Source organism: Phyllobates terribilis, unplaced genomic scaffold, assembly GCF_046119375.1.
Source record: "Phyllobates terribilis strain yellow unplaced genomic scaffold, ASM4611937v1 Scaffold_7__3_contigs__length_470593459, whole genome shotgun sequence".
Lineage (NCBI taxonomy): Eukaryota > Metazoa > Chordata > Amphibia > Anura > Dendrobatidae > Phyllobates > Phyllobates terribilis.
Genome location: NW_027362767.1, coordinates 435123418 through 435139992, shown reverse-complemented (window position 1 = coordinate 435139992; position 16575 = coordinate 435123418).

Below are 16575 nucleotides of genomic sequence, written 5' to 3'. Positions count from 1 at the left end.
GGAGGCGTGGGATACCAGGGAGGCACGAGATACCAGGGAGGCAGGAGGTGTGGGATACCAGGGAGGCACGAGGCGCGGAATACCAGTGAGGCACAAGGCGCGGGATACCAGGGAGTTAGGAGGTGTGGGATACCAGGGAGGCACGAGGCGCGGGATACCAGGGAGGCACGAGGCGCGGGATACCAGGGAGGCAGGAAACGTAGGATACCAGAGAGGCAGGGATACCAGGGAGGCACGAGGCGTGGGATACCAGAGAGGCAGGGATACCAGGGAGGCACGAGGTGTGGGATACCAGGGAGGCACGAGGGTGGGATACCAGAGAGGCAGGGAGGCACGAGGCGCGGGATACCCGGGAGGCAGGAGTCATGGGATACCAGGGAGGCACGAGGCGCGGGATACCAGGGGGGCAGGAGGTGTGGGATACCAGGGAGGCACGAGGCGCGGGATACCAGGGGGGCACGAGGCGTGGGATACCAGAGAGGCAGGGATACCAGGGAGGCACGAGGCGCGGGATACCAGGGAGGCAGGAGTCGCAGGATACCAGGGAGGCACGAGGCGCGGGATACCAGGGAGGCAGGAAACGCAGGATACCAGAGAGGCAGGGATACCAGGGAGGCACGAGGCGTGGGATACCAGAGAGGCAGGGATACCAGGGAGGCACGAGGTGCGGGATACCCGGGAGGCAGGAGTCATGGGATACCAGGGAGGCACGAGGCGCGGGATACCAGGGGGGCAGGAGGTGTGGGATACCAGGGAGGCAGGAGTCGCGGGATACCAGGGAGGCAGGAGGCGTGGGATACCAGGGAGGCACAAGGCGTGGGATACCAGAGAGGCAGGGATACCAGGGAGGCACGAGGTGCGGGATACCCGGGAGGCAGGAGTCATGGGATACCAGGGAGGCACGAGGCGCGGGATACCAGGGGGGCAGGAGGTGTGGGATACCAGGGAGGCAGGAGTCGCGGGATACCAGGGAGGCAGGAGGCGTGGGATACCAGGGAGGCACGAGATACCAGGGAGGCAGGAGGTGTGGGATACCAGGGAGGCACGAGGCGCGGAATACCAGTGAGGCACAAGGCGCGGGATACCAGGGAGTTAGGAGGTGTGGGATACCAGGGAGGCACGAGGCGCGGGATACCAGGGAGGCACAAAGTGGAGGGTAGCACGGGATACCAGGGAGGCATAAATATCTGGAGGGAGGTGTGAGGTACAAGACGAATCATCTGTACGTTGTTACTACAGCATGAAACTGCCAATGTTCCTGGTCCGAAGCGATGGACGCTGCAGCACCATTAGGTCACGTGACTCACAGAGCGTTTCTCCTTGTAGAAGATGCCCAGCCGGTGTAAAGAGACTTATAGGCCATGAAATGCTCCCATGGGAATTTACATATACAAATTGACTCTTCAGAAATGAGGACAAGAACTCTAGTGCCACCTAATGGAAGTAGCAATCCTAAAAGTCAGTATTGACCCTTTAAAGAGTCTCGTCACATGACTTGGGAAAAGACGCCAATCCAGATCCTCTACTTGCAGACTCAGGTTTCGGGATCTTCACCCCTCATTAGTGCAGAGCAGGAGGCCTGGTCGGCAGGGTGAGCGGGTTTATTTCCAATTGTAGGTTCTATACATCCCTCGTCCCCTCTGCAGAGGGTATTTGCATGCCCCTCAGTCCCACACCCCAGCGGCCATGTTGTATGCACTGGACGCCGGTCGGGGTCCTCTGGACGATGTTATAAACTTCAGGTTATTTAATTTTCTTGCGCAGATTTCACCATCTCTGACATTTTTTGTAAAACGTGGAGAAGTTCATGGTCTGAAATCCGCACACAAGGAGGAGGGGAGGGTGATAAATCTGCCAGTAACGCAGAGCATTGCACCGGGGAGTCATCGACGACGCTCTGCTGGATAATGAGGTGATGGAGCCCCAGCACGGCCCGGCCCGGATGAGGTCACTCAGATGTAGCAGAGTCGTACGTGTGACACATCATCAACATGTCAGTCATCGCCCCCTAAACACTGTCTGCACGAGCCCAGCGCGACCGCCATCATCGCACCGCGCCCTCGTACAGAGCAGGCGGCAATAAATCACATCATTAGCAGCAAAACGCACAATGATCACCATGGAAATGTGCTGAGCCCCAATAACAGCAGCAGTAAAGTGTCACCGCGGCCGGAGCCATCACTGCAGTCACACCGCCCAGCGAGATCACACAGCACAGGAACCGTCCTGCACCCCGTCGCCTGAATCCAGAAATAGTACCACAGACAGATAGCACCAAAATAGATAACATCCTGTCTGCAGCCTCCACTAGGGGGAGCTCCCTGTATACAGAGATACATGATAAGATTCTGTCTGCAGCCACCACTAGGGGGAGCTCCCTGTATACAGAGATACATGGTAAGATCCTGTCTGCAGCCACCACTAGGGGGAGCTCCCTGTATACAGAGATACATGATAAGATTCAGTCTGCAGCCACCACTAGGGGGAGCTCCCTGTATACAGAGATACATAAGATTCTGTCTGCAGCCACCACTAGGGGGAGCTACCTGTATACAGAGATACATGATAAGATTCTGTCTGCAGCCACCACTAGGGGGAGCTCCCTGTATACAGAGATACATGATAAGATCCTGTCTGCAGCCACCACTAGGGGGAGCTCCCTGTATACAGAGATACATGATAAGATCCAGTCTGCAGCCACCACTAGGGGGAGCTCCCTGTATACAGAGACACATGATAAGATTCTGTCTGCAGCCACCACTAGGGGGAGCTCCCTGTATACAGAGATACATGATAAGATTCTGTCGAGAGCCACCACTAGGGGGAGCTCCCTGTATACAGAGATACATGATAATATTCCACCTGCAGCCACCACTAGGGGGAGCTCCCTGTATACAGAGACACATGATAAGATTCTGTCTGCAGCCACCACTAGGGGGAGCTCCCTGTATACAGAGATACATGGTAAGATCCTGTCTGCAGCCACCACTAGGGGGAGCTCCCTGTATACAGAGATACATGATAAGATTCAGTCTGCAGCCACCACTAGGGGGAGCTCCCTGTATACAGAGATACATAAGATTCTGTCTGCAGCCACCACTAGGGGGAGCTACCTGTATACAGAGATACATGATAAGATTCTGTCTGCAGCCATCACTAGGGGGAGCTCCCTGTATACAGAGATACATGATAAGATCCTGTCTGCAGCCACCACTAGGGGGAGCTCCCTGTATACAGAGATACATGATAAGATCCAGTCTGCAGCCACCACTAGGGGGAGCTCCCTGTATACAGAGACACATGATAAGATTCTGTCTGCAGCCACCACTAGGGGGAGCTCCCTGTATACAGAGATACATGATAAGATTCTGTCGAGAGCCACCACTAGGGGGAGCTCCCTGTATACAGAGATACATGATAATATTCCACCTGCAGCCACCACTAGGGGGAGCTCCCTGTATACAGAGACACATGATAAGATTCTGTCTGCAGCCACCACTAGGGGGAGCTCCCTGTATACAGAGATACATGATAAGATTCTGTCTGCAGCCACCACTAGGGGGAGCTCCCTGTATACAGAGACACATGATAAGATTCTGTCTGCAGCCACCACTAGGGGGAGCTCCCTGTATACAGAGATACATGATAAGATCCAGTCTGCAGCCACCACTAGGGGGAGCTCCCTGTATACAGAGACACATGATAAGATTCTGTCGAGAGCCACCACTAGGGGGAGCTCCCTGTATACAGAGATACATGATAAGATTCTGTCGAGAGCCACCACTAGGGGGAGCTCCCTGTATACAGAGATACATGATAATATTCCACCTGCAGCCACCACTAGGGGGAGCTCCCTCTATACAGAGATACATGATAAGATTCTGTCTGCAGCCACCACTAGGGGGAGCTCCCTATATACAGAGATACATGATAAGAATCTGTATGCAGCCTCCACTAGGGGGAGCTCCCTATATACAGAGATACATGATAAGAATCTGTCTGCAGCCACCACTAGGGGGAGCTCCTTGTATACAGAGATACATGATAAGATTCTGTCTGCAGCCATCACTAGGGGGAGCTCCCTGTATACAGAGATACATGATAAGATTCTGTCTGCAGCCACCACTAGGGGGAGCTCCCTGTATACAGAGATACATGATAAGATTCTGTCTGCAGCCACTACTAGGGGGAGCTCCTTGTATACAGAGATACATGAGAAGATCCTGTCTGCAGCCTCCACTAGGGGGAGCTCCTTGTATACAGAGATACATGATAATATTCCACCTGCAGCCACCACTAGGGGGAGCTCCTTGTATACAGAGATACATGATAATATTCCACCTGCAGCCACCACTAGGGGGAGCTCCCTGTATACAGAGATACATGATAAGATCCTGTCTGCAGCCACCACTAGGGGGAGCTCCGTGCATATATGACACTAAGCTGCACAAGGAGTCAGTCATGTTTGCAGTTTGTAGCTCAGTGGTCTGAATCTGGACATATTTAGATCAAATTAAATTCTGGGGATAGAGACATTGTAGCCATTGTATAATCAGGGAAGAGTTATCAAAATTAGTGAGGATAAAGGCGCAGCCGTCACTGGTAACAATTAATCTGATTTCCTCCTTTCCTGATTGCTGGGACTGCGCCACTTTCCAGCTTTTGTTACATTTTCCCGTTAGTTCCTCTGCGGATTTCTCCGCTTTCCTCCTAGAGGCTGATGTCGGCCTCCTCCTGCTCACACAGAGGTTGCACTTGTTACATTTAGGCCTCTTTTACTGGTCTGATACATGTAGTAATGATCCAGGATTGTATATACTGTGCTGTATCCTCTGTATACTCTGCGGACACCATGAAGTGATAGAAGGACGCCCGGCGCCGCTGCTTCTGCCTCTGGATATGAAGGTATAGCTCGCCCTCTAGTGGCCATGTCCTGCCACCTCCGCACGGCGCAGCTGCTCCTCATTAGTCCTAATGGAAACAAGGCGGCGATTTTACCGTATAATTGAGAACGTTCTAGAATTTTCCGGATCTATTTCTGGCACAAAAATAATTAATGACTGATAATAATTTTCAGCATGAAAACATTTCTCTGTTTTAGTTTCATTTTGGCCGAAAGGCAAAAGATGTGAGACGCAGATAGAGCAGGATGCGTTGTATCGTATAACATGAGCCAATTATAAAGCAGGAAATCTCACTTCCTGTACAGATCCAGCCGTGTAATCAGCATTACTCCAGCGGTGAGCAGTACCAGAGAACAGCGCCCCCACATGGTTTTTCACTATACGTTTTTTGCGGTATCTTGCGCTAGAACGCCATAGCGGAACGTGGTACGGCGATGTGTCAGCTCTCCGGGCGAGACATACAAAGTAACTCCCCTTAGCTCGTTGTTCCGGGGGCCCGTGACATGGCGGCACATAGCTGCCACCCGCAATTATAACGCTCCATGTGACCCAGGAGTGCGTATTGTACAGAACGTTCCAGCAGACGGAGAGTTAAGCGGTAACATAAACCCTGAGCGCAGCGAGGAAGGCGTCCATCTTCATCAGCGCAGCGCGGGGAGACGTCTCCTCCGTTACTTCCCTCGTTACCTTTTAGTTTAAATCTTCTTTTCAAATACTATTAGTTCTGTTAGTAAACGCTGTCAGACGTGCGCGGAGCGCGGAGAAACCCTACGCCGCCTCGTTATAAACCGCCGGACGCCAGCGCAGAGCATCCAGGAGCCGGGGCGCGACCTCTGTGAGATAATGGTCTCGTTATTACAGAGCAGCAATAACCAAAACGGAGAGAATGAAGCGTAACAATGATGGCGGCCGCGAGATATAAGGACCACCCCGTCCCAACAGCTAAAGTCCTGAGTCCGCTGTTATAAAAATGTTCCCGTAGTCATGAACGACAGCTTGAGGTGTCAAAGGGTCACGTCGCCCTCGGGTCACCTTCACGTTACGGTCGCACCCCCCTGAGGTCACTTCCCCGTCTCCAGGTCGCGTTCCCGTCTCCAGGTGCCGATGACCCGACTCCCCGCTTTTCCTTCCTTACAGTCTCCTTCGTGTTTTCTGGAACATTCTGCTAATTCTTCCGATTTGTAAACATCTGGTGCAGCGTCCTGACAGGCGGCGGTGACGGCCTCCGCAGAAATACACAATCCTCACACGCTGTTTATGTTCCCGTCAGTCCCAATTAGACAACGGCGGCAAGTGAGAAGACGATGAAATGAGGGGCGACACGAGAGGTCGCGGAGGTCACTCAGACGAAAGCGCCGATCTTGGGTAATCAGACGCTGCCGCTCGTTTACCGTCAGTCACTCGGAACGTGCGGGAAATGGAGCGGCGCAGCGACAACCCCAGTGACACACATCATGGAAGCAAACGCAGCATAACATGGCGGCGGGCAGCGAGATACATCTGCAAGTAATGGGCAAATGTTCACAACTCAGGCCCCCATGTGTCACGCTATACACAGAGGTTACCGGGCCCCTACAGATCTCCTGTGCTAGGGCCCCAATCTGTCCCAGTTCACAACATATCTACCCCTATAATAAGGTGGTCGCAGTCAGTCGCGTCCATGATTCTGCTTTTAGGGCTGATCATGTGGCCAGTATTCCTGCATCACTTATCAATCAGTCTCCTTCTACTTCTGGCAGCTATAAATATAGTACTCAGTAAGTAGCTAATCAGTCTCCTTCCATTTCTGGCAGCTATAAAGTTGACGCGCCCCCTGGGCCTGTGCTGTGCAGGGGGATACCCGGAGCCGGATCGCTGGGGGTTGTAGTTCTCCGTGGCGGTGACCCGGTCCGTGCCCAGGGTGGTCAAACCAGTGGCAGTCTATTTGTGTTGTAATAAGTGTCCGATTACGCCACCCGTGGATTGCGGTCAGTGGGGACCGCCGCTGCGCTGCAGACCGCTGAGGCTGATGTTATATGCGCAGCCAAGAATGGGATAACTCCCCACGGGAGAAGTATTGCCTCAGGGCAGCTAGAGTAGATGATGGTGGTAATGGTGTGAGCGTCCCAGTACTAATGGTGCTGGTACGGCGATGAAACACAGAGACGTGTGGTTGCAGTTTCCAATGCTTTACTCACAGTTCTTTACTGGTCCTAGTCACCCCGGTACCGGCGGTGACTGCCCAAGCCGTGCTGCGTCCACCATGCAAGGGGCTCGACCAACTCCCAGGCAATTCCAGAGCGTGGCACAGGACTCCCTTCCTTTCCTTTCTCTGGCCGTCCCCACCAGTGACCCACCTTTGTCCAGCTTCCTCGGGCCTTCTGTTGGCGAAACTTCTCTCCGGTTTCCCTGACCCTATGTGGTATGCTTTCCTGGTGGATGTAGTGAGGGGTCGCACCAAGATGTGGTCACAACCTCCGGTTTTGGCTGAGGATTATTCGCCTCCACCAATTTGGGTTCCGGTACCCTGCTCTGCCAACCCTTCACCCTGTGTCTCCTGGGCCTTTGGGGTTCCTTCTGTCCTCGTGTCTCTGGGCCTTTCTCTGTGTTCCTGTTCCTTGCTTCCTTTCTTACTGTCCTTTCTGTTCATTCTCCTTTCTCTCTCTCTCAGGCTCCAGCCTCCTGACAAGGCCTGCCTGCGGAGCAGAGCCCATGCAGGGGCTCTGCTTCCTGTCTTCTCCTCTCACTCTTAGCTTCTTCTCTGCACTACACTGAACACTGTTCTAAGATGGTGCCCACCTTTTATACCTCCTTCTGACACCCGAGCCCAGGTGACTAGCAACCAATGGGCTCCTACCTATGCCCAGAGACCCACCCCTATCGGCTCCTACACCACTGGGTTTTCCTCCCCCTCCCCACTCCAGACAGGGACAGATGCTATCGTGCCTGCACTTCTATCTTGTGGGAGCACCGTTGAGCTGTCCCTCGGAAATGGGGTGTGTGTGGTGCATGCAGCCTACCGAGCCCTGGTCCACACTCCATCCTTACCCGGGAGTGGAATATCACACCTCTGGTCTGAGGTGCAATACCCCTGTAGCAGCCGAGCCCTCGGGGTGCTACATTCCCCCCTGGTAAATCACAGCACGTCCTCGGGCTGGAAGAGAATAAAACAATTTAAAAACATACAAAATTTTTAGAATGCATTCGCATATAAGACATTAACCAAAACTCATCCCTTTATGGGAGGTACTCTTTTCTTTTTAAGGTTACTGGTACTCTTTTTCTTTTCTTTAACATTCTTCTGTCACTAGCTATGGTCAAAACTACCGGAACTCTTTTAGCATATAAAACATCACATGAAACATTTTCATTATTATTCTAGCAGCATATAAAACTTTTCAATATAAAACATTCTTAAGTAAAACATTTTTTTTTTTTTTTTTAAAAAAAAACACATTCTTGAGTTCTGGCCGTGGTGCGACTTGCGACCAGTTGTTCTTTCTTCTTAGGGGAATGGCTGCTCTCAGTCCCCAGCCAGATTAGGAAAAAGGGATGGCTGTTCTCAGTCCCCAGCCAGATAAGGGATATAGGGGGTAACTTCTACACAGTTCTATATCAGTCCCAACGGGGACCACACTCCACTCAGCAACAGTTTCTATACCCTTACGGGTAACTATATACAGTTCCATTCACCGTTCACTGGTAACCGTGTCCTCCTGATGCTTCCTCCTTGTACTCTTCAGACCCGTCCGGGCCCTCAGGGTAGTCCATGTCTGGGCGGTACCGCAGTTCCTCCTCTGTTAGATGGTAGACATGGAGGGCATACAGTCCCTTTGCGCCCTTGTGTAGCAGGCCTTGCGACCGGGCCTGGAGAAGGTTGCTGTTGATGACGCCCGGGGTTAGAGGGTGCGACTTTGGGCCTGGGCGCGGGCTGGTGGCGGCAGTGACCAGGGCTGGAGGGCTCGGCAGCAGGGCTTGTTGCGGGGTCTGGAGCAGGTCGGTGTTTGCAGCGCCCGGGATCGGCGGCTCCACCAGGGGGCCCGGGAGCAGGCTGACGCTGGCAGCGTCCGGGACAGGGAGACTCCTCTTACCTGCTCCCGCGACCGCTCCTGCATCACGCGTCTTCTCCTGGCGCTGGTCGGGGCCCGCAATGGCTGGGGCACTGCCGATGCTGGGCAGCTTGGTCTGCTGCCGGTCCGCCATCTTGCTCTCCGTTCCTGGTGTCCTCCTCCCCCCTGGTGGACCGTGGCCTACCTTGCGTTGATCTTCCTCCGTAGGCCGCGGCTCCGCAGTCGATCGTCGGGGTTGAGGACCTTGCGTCGCGCTCCTGTGACGTCAGCGTCGCTCCCTCTCCCTTCCAGGACCTTACGCAGCGTCGGTGCGTGGGGCGGAGCTTCAGATTTCGCACGCTTTCGGCGTCCACGCCCCTCTTCTTCCCGCGCGGCATCCCGAAGATGGCGCCCGATGGCGGGAAAACGACTGCGGATGGCGGGAAGACGGCGGGAAACGACCCAAGATGGCGTCCGATGGAGGGAAACGGTCCAAGATGGCGTCTGATGGCGGGAATCGGCTCCGGATGGCGGGAAACGACTCCGGACGGCGGGAAACTTCGGGAAATGGTGGGAGACTTCTTTTCCAGGTACATGTACAATTTTCTTCAGGCACGCAATACCTGTTTGTGGCGGGTTGGTCTCGATCCTGCCGACTACGCCAAAGTTGACGCGCCCCCTGAGCCTGTGCTGTGCAGGGGGATACCCGGAGCCGGATCGCTGGGGGTTGTAGTTCTCCGTGGCGGTGACCCGGTCCGTGCCCAGGGTGGTCAAACCAGTGGCAGTCTATTTGTGTTGTAATAAGTGTCCGACTACGCCACCCGTGGATTGCGGTCAGTGGGGACCGCCGCTGCGCTGCAGACCGCTGAGGCTGATGTTATATGCGCAGCCAAGAATGGGATAACTCCCCACAGGAGAAGTATTGCCTCAGGGCAGCTAGAGTAGATGATGGTGGTAATGGTGTGAGTGTCCCAGTACTAATGGTGCTGGTACGGCGATGAAACACAGAGACGTGTGGTTGCAGTTTCCAATGCTTTACTCACAGTTCTTTACTGGTCCTAGTCACCCCGGTACCGGCGGTGACTGCCCAAGCCGTGCTGCGTCCACCATGCAAGGGGCTCGACCAACTCCCAGGCAATTCCAGAGCGTGGCACAGGACTCCCTTCCTTTCCTTTCTCTGGCCGTCCCCACCAGTGACCCACCTTTGTCCAGCTTCCTCGGGCCTTCTGTTGGCGAAACTTCTCTCCGGTTTCCCTGACCCTATGTGGTATGCTTTCCTGGTGGATGTAGTGAGGGGTCGCACCAAGATGTGGTCACAACCTCCGGTTTTGGCTGAGGATTATTCGCCTCCACCAATTTGGGTTCCGGTACCCTGCTCTGCCAACCCTTCACCCTGTGTCTCCTGGGCCTTTGGGGTTCCTTCTGTCCTCGTGTCTCTGGGCCTTTCTCTGTGTTCCTGTTCCTTGCTTCCTTTCTTACTGTCCTTTCTGTTCATTCTCCTTTCTCTCTCTCTCAGGCTCCAGCCTCCTGACAAGGCCTGCCTGCGGAGCAGAGCCCATGCAGGGGCTCTGCTTCCTGTCTTCTCCTCTCACTCTTAGCTTCTTCTCTGCACTACACTGAACACTGTTCTAAGATGGTGCCCACCTTTTATACCTCCTTCTGACACCCGAGCCCAGGTTACTAGCAACCAATGGGCTCCTACCTATGCCCAGAGACCCACCCCTATCTGCTCCTACACCACTGGGTTTTCCTCCCCCTCCCCACTCCAGACAGGGACAGATGCTGTCGTGCCTGCACTTCTATCTTGTGGGAGCACCGTTGAGCTGTCCCTCGGAAATGGGGTGTGTGTGGTGCATGCAGCCTACCGAGCCCTGGTCCACACTCCATCCTTACCCGGGAGTGGAATATCACACCTCTGGTCTGAGGTGCAATACCCCTGTAGCAGCCGAGCCCTCGGGGTGCTACATTCCCCCCTGGTAAATCACAGCACGTCCTCGGGCTGGAAGAGAATAAAACAATTTAAAAACATACAAAATTTTTAGAATGCATTCGCATATAAGACATTAACCAAAACTCATCCCTTTATGGGAGGTACTCTTTTCTTTTTAAGGTTACTGGTACTCTTTTTCTTTTCTTTAACATTCTTCTGTCACTAGCTATGGTCAAAACTACCGGAACTCTTTTAGCATATAAAACATCACATGAAACATTTTCATTATTATTCTAGCAGCATATAAAACTTTTCAATATAAAACATTCTTAAGTAAAACATTTTTTTTTTTTTTTTTTTTAAAAAACACATTCTTGAGTTCTGGCCGTGGTGCGACTTGCGACCAGTTGTTCTTTCTTCTTAGGGGAATGGCTGATCTCAGTCCCCAGCCAGATTAGGAAAAAGGGATGGCTGTTCTCAGTCCCCAGCCAGATAAGGGATATAGGGGGTAACTTCTACACAGTTCTATATCAGTCCCAACGGGGACCACACTCCACTCAGCAACAGTTTCTATACCCTTACGGGTAACTATATACAGTTCCATTTACCGTTCACTGGTAACCGTGTCCTCCTGATGCTTCCTCCTTGTACTCTTCAGACCCGTCCGGGCCCTCAGGGTAGTCCATGTCTGGGCGGTACCGCAGTTCCTCCTCTGTTAGATGGTAGACATGGAGGGCATACAGTCCCTTTGCGCCCTTGTGTAGCAGGCCTTGCGACCGGGCCTGGAGAAGGTCGCTGTTGATGACGCCCGGGGTTAGAGGGTGCGACTTTGGGCCTGGGCGCGGGCTGGTGGCGGCAGTGACCAGGGCTGGAGGGCTCGGCAGCAGGGCTTGTTGCGGGGTCTGGAGCAGGTCGGTGTTTGCAGCGCCCGGGATCGGCGGCTCCACCAGGGGGCCCGGGAGCAGGCTGACGCTGGCAGCGTCCGGGACAGGGAGACTCCTCTTACCTGCTCCCGCGACCGCTCCTGCATCACGCGTCTTCTCCTGGCGCTGGTCGGGGCCCGCAATGGCTGGGGCACTGCCGATGCTGGGCAGCTTGGTCTGCTGCCGGTCCGCCATCTTGCTCTCCGTTCCTGGTGTCCTCCTCCCCCCTGGTGGACCGTGGCCTACCTTGCGTTGATCTTCCTCCGTAGGCCGCGGCTCCGCAGTCGATTGTCGGGGTTGAGGACCTTGCGTCGCGCTCCTGTGACGTCAGCGTCGCTCCCTCTCCCTTCCAGGACCTTACGCAGCGTCGGTGCGTGGGGCAGAGCTTCAGATTTCGCGCGCTTTCGGCGTCCACGCCCCTCTTCTTCCCGCGTGGCGTCCCGAAGATGGCGCCCGATGGCGGGAAAACGACTGCGGATGGCGGGAAGACGGCGGGAAACGACCCAAGATGGCGTCCGATGGAGGGAAACGGTCCAAGATGGCGTCTGATGGCGGGAATCGGCTCCGGATGGCGGGAAACGACTCCGGACGGCGGGAAACTTCGGGAAATGGTGGGAGACTTCTTTTCCAGGTACATGTACAATTTTCTTCAGGCACGCAATACCTGTTTGTGGCGGGTTGGTCTCGATCCTGCCGACTACGCCAAAGTTGACGCGCCCCCTGAGCCTGTGCTGTGCAGGGGGATACCCGGAGCCGGATCGCTGGGGGTTGTAGTTCTCCATGGCGGTGACCCGGTCCGTGCCCAGGGTGGTCAAACCAGTGGCAGTCTATTTGTGTTGTAATAAGTGTCCGACTACGCCACCCGTGGATTGCGATCAGTGGGGACCGCCGCTGCGCTGCAGACCGCTGAGGCTGATGTTATATGCGCAGCCAAGAATGGGATAACTCCCCACAGGAGAAGTATTGCCTCAGGGCAGCTAGAGTAGATGATGGTGGTAATGGTGTGAGTGTCCCAGTACTAATGGTGCTGGTACGGCGATGAAACACAGAGACGTGTGGTTGCAGTTTCCAATGCTTTACTCACAGTTCTTTACTGGTCCTAGTCACCCCGGTACCGGCGGTGACTGCCCAAGCCGTGCTGCGTCCACCATGCAAGGGGCTCGACCAACTCCCAGGCAATTCCAGAGCGTGGCACAGGACTCCCTTCCTTTCCTTTCTCTGGCCGTCCCCACCAGTGACCCACCTTTGTCCAGCTTCCTCGGGCCTTCTGTTGGCGAAACTTCTCTCCGGTTTCCCTGACCCTATGTGGTATGCTTTCCTGGTGGATGTAGTGAGGGGTCGCACCAAGATGTGGTCACAACCTCCGGTTTTGGCTGAGGATTAGTCGCCTCCACCAATTTGGGTTCCGGTACCCTGCTCTGCCAACCCTTCACCCTGTGTCTCCTGGGCCTTTGGGGTTCCTTCTGTCCTCGTGTCTCTGGGCCTTTCTCTGTGTTCCTGTTCCTTGCTTCCTTTCTTACTGTCCTTTCTGTTCCTTCTCCTTTCTCTCTCTCTCAGGCTCCAGCCTCCTGACAAGGCCTGCCTGCGGAGCAGAGCCCATGCAGGGGCTCTGCTTCCTGTCTTCTCCTCTCACTCTTAGCTTCTTCTCTGCACTACACTGAACACTGTTCTAAGATGGTGCCCACCTTTTATACCTCCTTCTGACACCCGAGCCCAGGTGACTAGCAACCAATGGGCTCCTGCCTATGCCCAGAGACCCACCCCTATCTGCTCCTACACCACTGGGTTTTCCTTCCCCTCCCCACTCCAGACAGGGACAGATGCTGTCGTGCCTGCACTTCTATCTTGTGGGAGCACCGTTGAGCTGTCCCTCGGAAATGGGGTGTGTGTGGTGCATGCAGCCTACCGAGCCCTGGTCCACACTCCATCCTTACCCGGGAGTGGAATATCACACCTCTGGTCTGAGGTGCAATACCCCTGTAGCAGCCGAGCCCTCGGGGTGCTACAAATATAGTACCCAGTAAGTAGCCAGTCAGTCTCCTTACCCTTTGGTAGCTTTAAATATAGTCCCTCGTTAGCTCCCAGTTAATCTCCTTCCTCTGCAGGAAGCTGTTTTCGTAGTCCCTAATAGGTTGCCTAGCACTCTCCTTCCTTTTTTGGGTAGCTCTAATTATAGTACCCTGTAAGTTCCTAGTTAGTCTCCTTCCCTCCTCTGGCAGCTGTGCATTAGCCCCTAATAGTCTCATTCCCCTTTGTAAACTGTAAATATATACTCTGGTAAATCTCCTTCCCCTTCTGGCAGCTGTAAATACAGTCCCTAATTAGTTCCCAGTTAATTTCCTTCCTTTTTACCCAGCTGTGCCAAGAAAATTCCCAGTCAGTCTCCTTTCTCTCCTGTCAGCTGTATATATAGTCCCAAGTAAATTCCTAGCCAGTCTCCTTTCTCTCCTGGCAGCTGTATATATAGTCCCAAGTAAATTCCCAGTCAGTCTCCTTTCTCCCCTGGCTGCTGTACATATTGTCCCCCCACAGGTTCCCAGTCAATATCATTATTCTGTGGAAGCTCTAAATATAACACCCAGTAAGTTTTTAATTAGTCTCCTTCCCCTTCTGGCAGCTGCCGGGTATATTACAGAGTGTCACTGATGGATACTATTTACAAGGTCTCTGGAGCACCACAATCTGTGACCTCTGTCCCTGTGTGAACCCCTCCCCCCCTTCATCAGCACTATTGGTGACAATGGTCATTTTCCACGGGCGGCTCAGGTCTCATCGCTGGTACCTGCCCCAGTGTGGGCTGATGGGAGTGGCGCCTCCGGAGGGTTGTGTGTCTGCAGCGCCAGTTCTGCTAAACATTTTCTTTAGCTCTGAGAATGGCATCTGATTTTGCCCCGGTCACCATGTTGTGCCACAATAGTAGGGTTTCCTCCCCGTGGCTGAGCGCAGGCGTAGCGTAGACTCTTTGGAGCAGGGATGGGAGCACATGACCGAGCTCGTTTCCTATTTTTGAGTATTTTTGTCGCAGTTTCCGCTGTTGCTCATTCACTTCCTGAGGCTTCGTGTTTTACCACAGATCGCGACTCATTCTTCCTCCAAACCGTCCTCCCATCGAGAGCAGGAAGCGCAGCGAGCGGCTCCGGCCGCACAGCAGCTGGCACATGAAACACTCGGATGTCGCTTCTCTCTGCAGAACATCAAGATGAACACAATGTAACAAGTGAAAATAGATCTTGTGGTGGCTCCTTTAAGATGAGATAGGACCACCTGCATCGGCTTATCAGATGAACGCCCCTTGTACCCTAAGAATCCGGCCCCCAATAACCTGACACCAAGTAACAGTTTAAATGTGACACAGGTTATTTTCTGCATTGTTCATGTAGAGTGTCAGCTCTTAGAGCAATATTCCCTCATGTAGGTGTCTAATGCTACTAGTGTCAGAAACACTAGATCAATATTGGGGGGCTCCAAAAATTGGGACTCTCTAGTCCCAGCCTAGAAAACTGGGGGGTACCTGCAGCCCATTCCAGTTGCACAGATTGTCTAGTATGGCACAACCATAGGGGAGTCACAAGAAGGTCGGCTGTGTCTCCCAGCAGTCTCAAGAAGGCATTCACCAGGGAGCACTAGAACTGTAACTATAACATTAATTATGTATCAGTGCGTCTGATGCTGCCAAGTAGTGCCACAGACCGTTCACGAGCCACTGATGTAATGTGCCACGTCTGGGAGGAGATCCCCTAGGACCACATGAGTAGTTGAATGCCAGGACATCGTCAACAGATTCATTTGCTTATTTCCCTGTTGTATTGAGTCACTGCTCCATATAATATAATGGGAATATCGATTCACCTATTTTTTTCTCAAATTTGGCAAATTTGCCATAATTATTGTACGTTATTTCAATGTGCCACAAATCAGCCAAATACAGATCAGGTAAGAAGTTACCTCACCTCCCAACACGAGAACAAACTTCACCCAGAACATTGTTATATATCACCCACATAATAAGATGTCACTGTATGTTATACAGCCCGGAGAAAGGAGGAAGATATAGCTGCTTCTAAAGGGTCAATCTGTTAAAGGAGGACATAGCTGCTTGTAAAGGCTTAAAGAGTTAGCAAACTTTTGGGAAGTTTTATTTACGTTTTAGGCACTTTAATTCTGAGCAGATCGGTGCTCAGCTCTGGAAACAGGAGGGCGCAGCTTCTGCCTGAGAGATCACACAGAGTCATAGGCTTTCTACTGCATCCATACTCCGCTCTGTGTGAGTCTTAGGCCACGGCCCCACTATCAGTATTTGGTCAGTATGTTTTCTCAGGAGTGGGAGCCAAATCCAGGAGTGGGTGATAGATGCGGAATTGGTGACTTGTTTCTATTATACCTTTTCTCTGATTGTTCCTCACCTGGTTTTGGCTCCCACTTCTGAAAAAAAAAACTGACTGAATACTGATAGTGGGGCCGTGGCCCTAGGTAGGAGCAGTGCTCTTCTGTCTCCTGCGCTGTGCACTTCTTGTGGTCTTTTCAGTGATCGGTGGGGGTCTCAGAACCCGGATACCCACTGATCTGCTCAGAATTAAAAGATCAAAAATATAAATAAAATTTTTCAAAAGTTTACGCATTCTTTATTCCAAGTCTTTTACTGTATACACACAGAGCCCACAGCAGACTCTAAAAGGAGCTGTGACAGGTTTTACCTCTGTTGCTGTGTCTTCTATCCTCCTTCCCTGCTACTCTACAATACACAGGAATCCATCTTACATTTCTTCAGATATCACTACATTAAGCAAGAA